The sequence below is a fragment of the Phoenix dactylifera genome, chromosome 18 (genome assembly GCF_051530095.1).
Source record: "Phoenix dactylifera cultivar Ajwa chromosome 18, Ajwa_hap1_PhDact_Kaust_v1.1, whole genome shotgun sequence".
Taxonomy (NCBI): Eukaryota; Viridiplantae; Streptophyta; class Magnoliopsida; order Arecales; family Arecaceae; genus Phoenix; species Phoenix dactylifera.
Window position 1 is genome coordinate 8,038,844 of NC_143207.1, and position 10,864 is coordinate 8,049,707.

The window sequence follows — 10,864 nt, forward strand, 5'->3', positions numbered from 1 at the left end:
GCTTAGGATATTTATGCACTGGGGTGATTTTTGGGCTAAGGACGAGTGATGAAATTCCGACCTTATCTTTTTAAATGGGTTCAGCCCTTAGAATATTTTATGCTGATGCCTTATACTATATGCAACAATCAAGAGATTTTTTTTTTAATGTTTTATGACATGACATTAAATTTCATTGAATAGGTGATCAAGCAAATTAATTATTTTTTTTTTAAATTTTATGAGTTGACGTTTGAAATTTGAATTCTAAAATTTGAAATTTGAAATTTGAAATTTGAGGTTTTTTTTTTCTTTTCTTTTTTTTTAGTTTTGAATAATCACCCTTTATCTTTTCTTAAAGTTTTTTTTTCTTAAATTTTCAATTAGCAACAAGGGTTAATGAGATATGATAACGATAAAATTCTGATTCTAAAAAAAATAAATGCAGAAAATTTAAAGTAGAAAGCAGCAAGGTTTCGTATTAATCTGATGATCTTAAAAATGTCAGAATGTCAATCAGACCGTTCCGATTATCTAACAATGTGTCTTGCACTAGCTGACCAAATTTGAGTCAAATCAGACGGCTAATTTCTATGATATCAGAGTTTGATGCAAATTGTGCAGGGAATTAAAAATAGTAGTAAAGATGCAATTTTTTTTTTCAAAAGAAAAATACTAACTACTAAGGTAAAAATTAAATCTAAAATTATACTAATAACTCAGCCGTTCTCCGGCAACGGCGCCAAAAACTTTGTGCTTTCGAAAAATTGCTCTCCCAAGTGCAGGAGATTCGCACAAGTAGTATAACTCGGGAGTCCGAGGTCGATTTCTCAGGGAACGATCTAAAGATTATTAGCGTAATTTTTAGATGTAATTTTCAGTTGATTTTCAAAAGTTAAAAGCAGAGGATTAATAGATAATTAAACAAAGTTCAAGAATATAGAGAAGGCTAGGGATCCGGAATCCTCCTTAACAATATTACTTTCAATAAATAAACTCGGTGATTCTTGATTAAAGATTAATAAGATAGAGTAGTTCTAATCATGGAGTATACAATCTGAAAACATGAATTCAACATCTAAGTATTTATCGTGCCGGTTACGTCTACGACAAATCAAAAATCGAAACAATCCATGCATCAATACATATATAAACCATAAAAGATCTATCAAATAAATAAATATTCAAGAATTCAAAACATACCAATAGATATAAAACAATTAGAATAAAAGATTAGAGTATACTTGATGAAAGCAACATGACAAGGATTCATCCATCACCCTTTGCCAAAGAAATTAGCAAGCCATTACAAACATCAACATCCCTCCCTTTCTCACTCTCTATTTTTTCTTCTTTTTATTTTCGAAAACAGGGCATCCCCTGTTTCCTTTCTTTTTTTCTTTTTTTTTTCGTTTGAAACCAATAGGCCCGCAGCCCGACACCCCCCTGTTCTTCTTCTTCAATGGCTTCCCTCCTTCTTCCTCTAATCGGAGCTCCCCCTTTCAGATCAAAGGCCTCCTCATATAGGCTAGGATTCCCCTGATCGCGCGTGGAGGAGATTGCGGGCGGATCCGGCGTTGAGAACGGACGCCGAGGATCGTGCAAGGGAGGCTGAGGTCTGGGAGATTCAAATGGATGAGAGCTGCGGCAGGATCTTCGAATGCTGGGAGGCGTGTGAAACGGGAGGAAGAAGGGGCGTTGATCGGGATGCTGGAGATGGAAATGGTTGCATCCCTGGGGAGAAGCTTGGACGGACGCCATGGATCACTCGCAGGAGGCTGATCGCGGGCTGAAATCACGGAAGAGGTGGAGGACTGCTGGGAGGAGGCACTGATCGCTGGCTCGGGCGGACGCTGTGGGATTGCTGAGAAGACGCCGCGAGATCGACGGGAGAGAGGCTCAAGATGATGGCGTGATCGTGGGAGGCTTGGTCGCGGGCGGATGCTGCTGGAACGGAGGAAGAGCAGATCATGGATGCAGAGGTGATCGCGGGGGCTTCACGGACACTTGAGATGCTGCTCCTCGGACGTGAATCTGGGTATAAGCTAATCCGGAGGCTGAAGATTTGCTGGGAACGAAGGCTGGCTTGATTCGCGGAGAGGATTGGGCGCGGAAGGAAACGGACGGGATGAAGATGGATCCATCGTGGGACGCTGGAGGTTGAGCCCTGTTTTGAGAAAGTTAAAAAAACGTGTGGATTCGGTTGGAAGCGATGAGCCGTGAGCTGAGCTGGGATTGGCTTGGACCGTGGACGCGGGATTGGGTTGATCACGGGAGATGGAATATGGGATTTGGACGTTGAAGCGCGAGCTCCTTCAAATGGACGCCTGAGATTGTGCACGGGAGCCGGGATGCGTGGATGCGGCCGGATTGGGGCTTGTACGCTCGAGCTCGCTGAATAAGAGTCATGTACTCTATTCTGCAGTTGGGAAGATGCATTCTTTTTAGTTGAATTTATCTAAAATAATGATAAAAATTACAATAAGTGCTAAGGATAATATTTAATCGTGCAAATGTTAACACCTATTATTTATCATTATTTTGCTAGCATTAAGTTAAGTTAAATGGTACTTAGATCGCACTTTTGTGCTCTCATCAACAGTCATACGACACCTTGACTACTTCGGCCATACCCTACCATGACTGTCAACACCCTACCGTTTTCGAGAATGGGTTGTACTACACGTCACCAGCCAGCCTGAGCTGCACGTCTCCAGCTCAGAGCCACGCCCCCTCATGATGAGGGCTGACAGTACCTCCGCCACCTGGACCACTCTACCGAGGCTATAAATAGCTCGATTAGGTAATTTCTAAGGAACTTTTAGCTGGACCAACTTTACCCCACTCTAACTTGATCGTCAGAGGGCCATCACCGGAAACACCGGTGAAGCTTTGTGCAGGTCTGCGGCCGTCCTATAGGAGGTGGCTGCCGTCTTCCCCTTTCAAGCACCGGCGGCTCCCTCGACTCCACTGGCGTGGTCACCCTCGGGCCAAATTTGAACCACAAACACAACCATTGCACATTGGTGCACTATCATCCCCAGCAATTTCTGGCCATTTCGCTCCACAAATCCACATATCTTCTATTCTTCGTAACTGCAAGTCGGAACTTAATATCCTTTAACCTACCCCTCTGCACCTCTTATGATCACTCATTTTGTCATATCCTAATTCCATTTGGGTCTAGCATGGAGCACTACTCCAACTTGTCTTGGTCCTTACCCTTATCCATAGGACACCCACTTAAAGCAGAAAATTCAGCTATTAATTCTTGATAAACGAAAATTTAGAATTCCTAACTTTTCCTAAAAATAACTTAATTACTTATATTTTTAAAAAGTTATTATAAGAATATATTGTTAAATAATAAATATATTTTAAACGACTTATATTAAGCATCGGACTATTTCTAGTTGTTAAGCATTATTAACTTTGAGAAGAAGTAAACTATAAATAAATCTTGTTCAAAATATAATAATTTTTTGCTAATATTTATTGGCTTGTACTCTACAACCACCTGAACACAAGTTTTTTACTTTTAAAAGTTATCTAAGAAAAATTCTTTTGATAATAAATTGATGGATGGATAAAGTCTCACGAAGTTGGTCTCAAAATGGATCACATTTGTGAAAGTAATTAAAAAAATAGAACATATGCTTGACTATATTACAAAAGGAATATTTCTCAACTACAACTCATTTATAAAGATTATTCAATTTCTTATTTTCAAAAATTCAATTGATACTATTTTTTATTTTATGTGTAATAATGAAATTTTTACTTGTAATTTTTTTGTTCTAAAAGATATCTTGCTTTAGATTGGATAGACGCTTAAAGAAAAAAGGTAAAGACATGTTCAGATGTAAAAATAAAGTTATTAAAAGAGAAAGAACCTTATAAATATTTATTAAATAGGATATTGAGAAAAATAAAAAAAATGTAACAAAAGAAAAGAACAAATTTTAATTTGATATTATGCAACTTACACTATTATCTTGAGCAAGTTCTTTATCCCCATGAGAAGAGAAATAGATATTATGATAAAAGTTTAAGGTAAATAAGAGTCATAAGATATTATCAGGAAAATAATAACAAGCATGGAGTGGTGGCAGGATTCTCAATTATCATTGATAAGGTAAAACCTAGTATTTATAACTCTTAAAATAATTTAATGATTTACACTTTTAAAATATCAATTTAAGAATAGAAATTATTTATAGTAGTTCAGAATCAACTTTAAAAGTGTACTAAATTATGAGGATATTATATCCAAGATATGACAAACTTTAGCTAACATTGCATGGCTTATATTTTATCTTCACCCCCCAAAAAAAGCTTGAGATTATTTTTTATTTTATTTTATTTTGAGGATAAACCTTTTAGTAACAAATTTATGGTATATAAGATCTTTTGCATTTTTTTCTAAAAAGGACTATTACAATAAAATTAACAAATCAAGATATTTTTACAGAAATAAAACTTATTGCTTGAATAAATTGCAAAAGGGATACTTGTTAATATATATCATGTTCAATAAAATTTTTAGAACTCTTTCATGAATATTCTTGAACTCTTGGTTTCCAAAGTTAAGTAATTGATTCTATAAGTTATTCTATGTGTAACAATGAAAAAATTGCTTATAATATTTATTTTAGTAAAAAGATATCATGCTTTAAATTAGTGTGAAATAAAAAAAAAAAAATCATATTCATATATAAAAGTGGGTCAATTGACAGAAAAAGAAGAGTCTTGCAAATATATATTTATTGATGTATCAAGAAAACTATTGAAAGAAAACATATAAGTTTAATCACACTCACATGTTCATCTTAAATCCCTTCCTTATCTCCATGAGAATGAGGAGATATTATGAAAAGAAGTCAAGGTCAATAAGAGTCATGAGATACTGTCAAGAAATTGATAAAAGTAATGGGATGTTAGAAAGCTTGTAGATTGATCCAATTTCTAATATCTCTAGAAAACAACTTAATAATCTATGTTTTTCAACAAATCATAAATATACCTCTTCAAGAAATGCCCAAAATGTCCTCCTAATGATCATCTTATTGTTGATAATGATCATAATTTTACAAAATTATTACTAAATTTAATAATGGCCTAGAGAAAAGCTAAAATAAAAGATTATCTTGTAGGACAATGATAACTACTATAAAAAAAAACTCATATATGGTTGATTTAACCATGTTTATGCTTGTCAAGTGCATGTATAAATACAACAAATGTATTATTATATTGTTTTAAAAGTTTAATAACTAAAAAGGAAGTCAAATGCTCCTTATTAGAATATAACTTGCCACCAATATACATATATGTATAAGGTGGATTAGGCTCCACTTGAGTGTAGCCAAGCATGGATCTAGTCACCTCTGCCACCATTCAATCGGCGTACATCTGGAAGACTTGAAAACAACCGTCAACAATGGCTCCCCACTATTACAATGCAAATAAAATAAAAAGAGGCAAAGCATTAATAGGATGGGATACTGTTTATACTTTTTTTCTCCTCTCGAGCACAGTACTCATACCTTAATGCGATGGGATGTGATGCGCTGCCCATACCCATGCTCATCCCTTGGGGTGCATCTCTCTCTCCCCTCATGCCCTAGGCTCGATCTTTTTTATTTATTTTCATAAGATTTGGGCTTATTTCTACAGACTAGATGTTCATCATATGGGGTTAGTGTTTATCATGAAGACCTCAATAGTTATTTCTACAGAGTTAGTGTTTATTCCCAACAAGTTAGTATTTATCTTCAAACTCTTGGTATTTACTCTGTTGATCCAATGTATTGATTTTGATGAGTACAAAATATTTGAGTATAATACTAATAATTTTGTATTCTTAGAGTAGTTAATTTGTTTTATAGGGAGCTCAATGAGGTTAAAAGTTTATATAAGCATGGAGATGCTTAGAAGAACGAATCTCAAAGCTGGAGAAGTATTTAAAGTATTTTGGATGCCTTTTATAGTGGATGACTCAACTCTGAAAAATCATGAGTTGACTTCTGTCGAGCACGTCGATTCCAACACAAATCGAGTCAACCCCAAAATTGCCGCAGATAGAGACAGAGATAGTGAAACCAGCTCTTTTATGAGTTGATCCTAGCGGATCACGAGTTGACTCTAGAGAAACTCAAGTCGAGCCCAAAGATTGACGAGTCTACCCCACAATGACGCCATGCAAAAAATAGAGTGCAACAAAACTATGTACATTCTCGAGTCGATCCTTAAAAAAGAAGAGCCGACCTTTAAAGATCACGAGTTGACCCTTTAAGAAGTTGAGTCGACCCATCTATGCTTGACAACAATAACGGCTATTTTTTTACAAAATCAGAATGGTTATTTTCACTCCCAACGGCTATTTTTTTTCTCTCCAACGGCTAGAAATAAATCTCCAACAATTTTTCAAGCTATAAATGCTTCCAAATTGAATTAGAGAAGGTATGCATCAAGGAGATTTTGTGGATGAGGTAAAAAAAAGAAATACAAGTGAATTACCACTTTTAGAGCTTCAATTTGAGTATCAATTTGAAAAATAACTATTCAAAGCCTCCACCCACTTGAAAGAGATCTTTCAAATATCTATAGAGAGAGCTTCAACTTTCAATCATTGAGTTCTACCACAAGGTCAAGAGCAATCTAGGAAAAAAAAATGGAAATGGCTAAATTCATTCACCTCAAGATCCCAACATTCGGTGTAATTAAACTCGAGCTACAATGGCAAAAATCTAACCTTAGTAGAGGTTATTTTGTATCTTTTTCTTTCTTTCTTTTGTGTACAAAATTAGAAAATCTTGTGTGGGATTTTTGATGTGGCTGACACCATAAAAAATCAACTGCCTTGTAAAGTTTGGCTATACCCAACAAACAGCTAGGTTATAGTTGATTGTCCTTAAAAAATGACTATGTTTTGCTAACTTTGGAGTCAGCAAAGAGTTCCTAAATGTTGAAACTTCGGGTTGGTTTAGCTGTACTAGTAAAATAGCTTGGTTTTGGTTGATTTTCAAGAAAAATCAATTGAGTTTGGTTGTGAGCCCGAAAAATAACTGAGATGCAATCTTGGTGATAAATTCCTAAGAAGAAAGCCTGAGGAATGGATGTAGGAGCTGAATTTGTCTCTGACTACTATAAAATCTTTATGTTTGTGTTATTTGTGCTTGTTTTTATCTTGTGCATTTATTTATCACTCATTTTACTATGCTTAATTTAGTTTAGAATAGTTTTACTTAAGCATTATTTAAGTTTATAAAAAGTTTTGAAAAACGCAATTCAGTCTCTCCCTCTTGGGTTGTCATCTTGGGCAACATACTCCTTCAAACTTTCTATTTATCCTCCTCCATCGCTGTTTACTATAACACAACCCTTATCTGATCGAGAGTGGCTAGAGTTTTTTCCTATTTATTTCTACGACATTTGTATTTATTCTCACAGATTAGCTATTTGTCATTTTAGGATTAGTTTTTATCTTGGATAGCTTAGATTTATTTCTGCAGGATGGAGGGAAGAGGGCAGTATGCATCCTGAGGTGGGCACATTCCATCCCATCCAATTAATTATTCCTTTTTTTCTTTTTATGAAATGGACTGGCTATTAACGGCTATTTGGATACTATTTGGATGCCTAAAGATGCATGTTGATCAAATGGTGATAGAGGTGACTGAGTCCAGACTTGGCTACACTCGAGTGTAGCCTAGGTTATCTCTCACTCTCTATATGTACATGTATATATATACATATAGACTTGGCTAACACAAGTATAACCAAAATAAGATCCAGTCGCCTCCCTTCATTGGATCAGCACATATCCTAAAGTAGGGTAATTGTCATTAATAACCCCCATTGTTGCAATAAAAAAGAAGAACATTAATAGGATAGGACATGCCATCCATGCCCATGCCCATTCCTTTATATACTTTGTATAGTGTTTTAGATAGCTGCAATAGTTGACCAACCGAGGGGGAAATTTTCTTCTTCATTTGTTCCTTTTGATGTACTTGAGAGCTCTCCCATTTTTAGGTTTTTTTTTTGTCTTCTCTCAAACCACCTAGATAGAATAATGAAGATTGATTAGTTTCTTGCATGAGAATATTAATAAACATAAGGAAAATCTAAACATTGTAGCTTTGTATAAATAATCACACAAAAATATCAAATAATATTCAGAACCATATACAGAAACAATCACATATAAACAATCATTACAGCAAATGAATTTGGAATCTAGCTAGACAAATATTACATAGAAATATCAAGTTCCTATGGAATGATTTGGAAGGACTGCTTCTTTCTTTCTCTTCTCATTGTGATTCCTCATCATCTTTATCTAGAGGCCTAGATATATCAATTCTTCCTGCTTTGTTCCATCAGTTTTTACATCTGGTTGAAAACATGTGCCTTTCATTTTAATTTTGTTTTTTTTTCATTAGATATCACTTATATCAATCCATGTTCTATCGACTACAATGTTTGGAATGCTTGTCACCATCTAGAAGCCAAACACTAAGAACCTGAATTCCTTTCCACCATATAATTGCATATAGTTTGGGTTGAATAAAAGTTTATGAAATTAAACAAAGCTTTGAGAGTTGGCAACCACAACTTAAATCAATATTTCTACTTTTTTCAAACCCACGTAGGTGAAAGCAGCCTAACTCCCGATCGTCCTTCTAGAGTAGATGACAATTCGCTTTTGCCCATAGTAAGTGGTCAACAATTCCAAAGCAACTCATAAGATGTTAATGGAAGTAATGTTACTTGGCGAGTAAATTACAGAACTCTATGAATACTTTGATGCATAAAAACAAACTCTATATAGATAGGGTACTACTTGCTTATAGAGGTTAAGGTCATTAGACATTAAGGAACCTAGTCAAATTAACAAGACAATGAATGTTCTATTTTGAATAATTAATTCAGAAATATAAATATAAGAATGTAAAAAAATGATAGAACTATTTGAGTATAAAGAACAATTCTGAAATATAAAAGGCAAAATAAAATAAACAACTAAAACACCTACGGAAATTCAAAAGAGGAAGAGGAACATGATGATTCATTACCTCGAGATGATCAAGAAAGTTTTCAATCACTATCAACTAACTCATCCTTTCCTCTTATCAACCGCACACCTCGATCCCTCTACAAAAACCATACATAAACATCTAGAAGGGTTTCTTCCAAGAAAATAAGAGGAGATAAAACCAGAGGCAGATATCTATACAGCATCAAGTGTAGATCAATTACCTCAAGATTCAATAAAAATCTATTGCATCTAGAGAGCGGGAGGTGGACCTTTGCTTAGGAGGCGTGTGAGAGAGAGGGGGGTGGCGAGAGAGAGAGAGAGGGGGAGCTGGAGCAAGAACCAGAGAACAAAGAGAGATTATTGGAGTCAAATAGTGGAAGAAGGAAGAGAGCGAGACGGAGCAGCAGAAGAAGGAAGAGAGAGTCATAATAGCAGAAGAAGGAAGAGAAGGAGGCGAAATATAGGAAGGAGGAAGTGAAAATCTGAGAAAGAGATAGAGAGAAGAGTAGGAACCGGATAGAGAGTGGGCATTGGCTTTGGCATCGGAGCAGCGAAAGAAGAAACCTTCAATGTTAAACTGGGGGAAGAACGAAAAAAAAACAGATAAGAGGCGCTAACTAGAAAAAGAAGAAACCGGCACCTGAGTGAGGAATGTGGCATGTCGGCATGGGTGGTGCATCTCATACTAGTTGTTGCTGGAATTTGGGCCCGGAGGTAACCGCGGATGGAAGAGAAGGAGCTCCAACAAGTGGTGCGGCGGCGGACAGCTTCCTTCAGGGGATCTGCAAGAAGCCAGTGGCCGGAGGCAGGGGCGGTCCAATACATTTGGAGGCCTAAGACGAATCCAATAAATTAAGTCTTTTTTTTAATAATATTTTTTTAATAAATATAAAATATTTAAAAAATAATATGAAAATAGATAGCTATTAAGTATACTATTTCAACAAAGATACATGAATCTAACAAAAATAGACAAAAAAAAAAAATTTAATTTAATATAATTGGGAGCACAAAAATGTAATTACCATAAAAGAAGGGCCATGAAACTGATTAAATAACTGAGATAATGCTTGACAATACTGTTTACCCCGTCAAGCAAGAGCAGAATAGGAAAAGGTCATCCCATGGTACTTCATGGCCAAGGTAAAGAAAAGAATTTGTCCGAAAAGGAGCCTCTCCATAAGAGAAAGTAGGGGCATTATGGAAAATTCACTCTATCTAATTAATAAAAGTCCCATCCCACCATCTCCCATTCAAATGAGTACCCAAGCAGCAACTGCAACATCACACAACAGCCATTGAACCGCCTCCCTCCTTTTCCCTCTGTACCACCCAAGAGGGGAGAAGAAACCAAGAGGAGAAAATTAAAAGAATCTCCACCCTCCAAGAAGTCCATTTCCAATCCCCCTTTCTTCCTGATGGCCCAGCTAGGTCACGAGTAATGTAAGGGAAGGAAAACCAAGACCAAAACCAAAAAAGAGAAGGGATGAAAGATAAGAGTGGCTTCAGGCGTGTATCAAGCCAACCAAATCCCTCCTCTCTCTCTCTCTCTCTCTCTCCACCCAAAACAAAACTATTGTCCCCAACTTCCCAAATTGTCCCTCTGCAGGCCAGGAAACTCTCCACCTCCCTTCCATCAAGGGAGAAGACTCGTAGCCAGCTCCTGTTCCAGTTTTGTATGGGGCCTTTGCTTCCTTTTGGTCACGACGCAAGAAACTTTCCTCTCCCTCTCTCTCTCTCAATCTCTTTGCTCCCTTCGCCTCCCACAGGCCTTCCATTGGCCCGAGGCCTTAGGCGACTGCCTCGATCGCCTAAGGCTCGGGCCGGCTCTGGCCGAGGGTT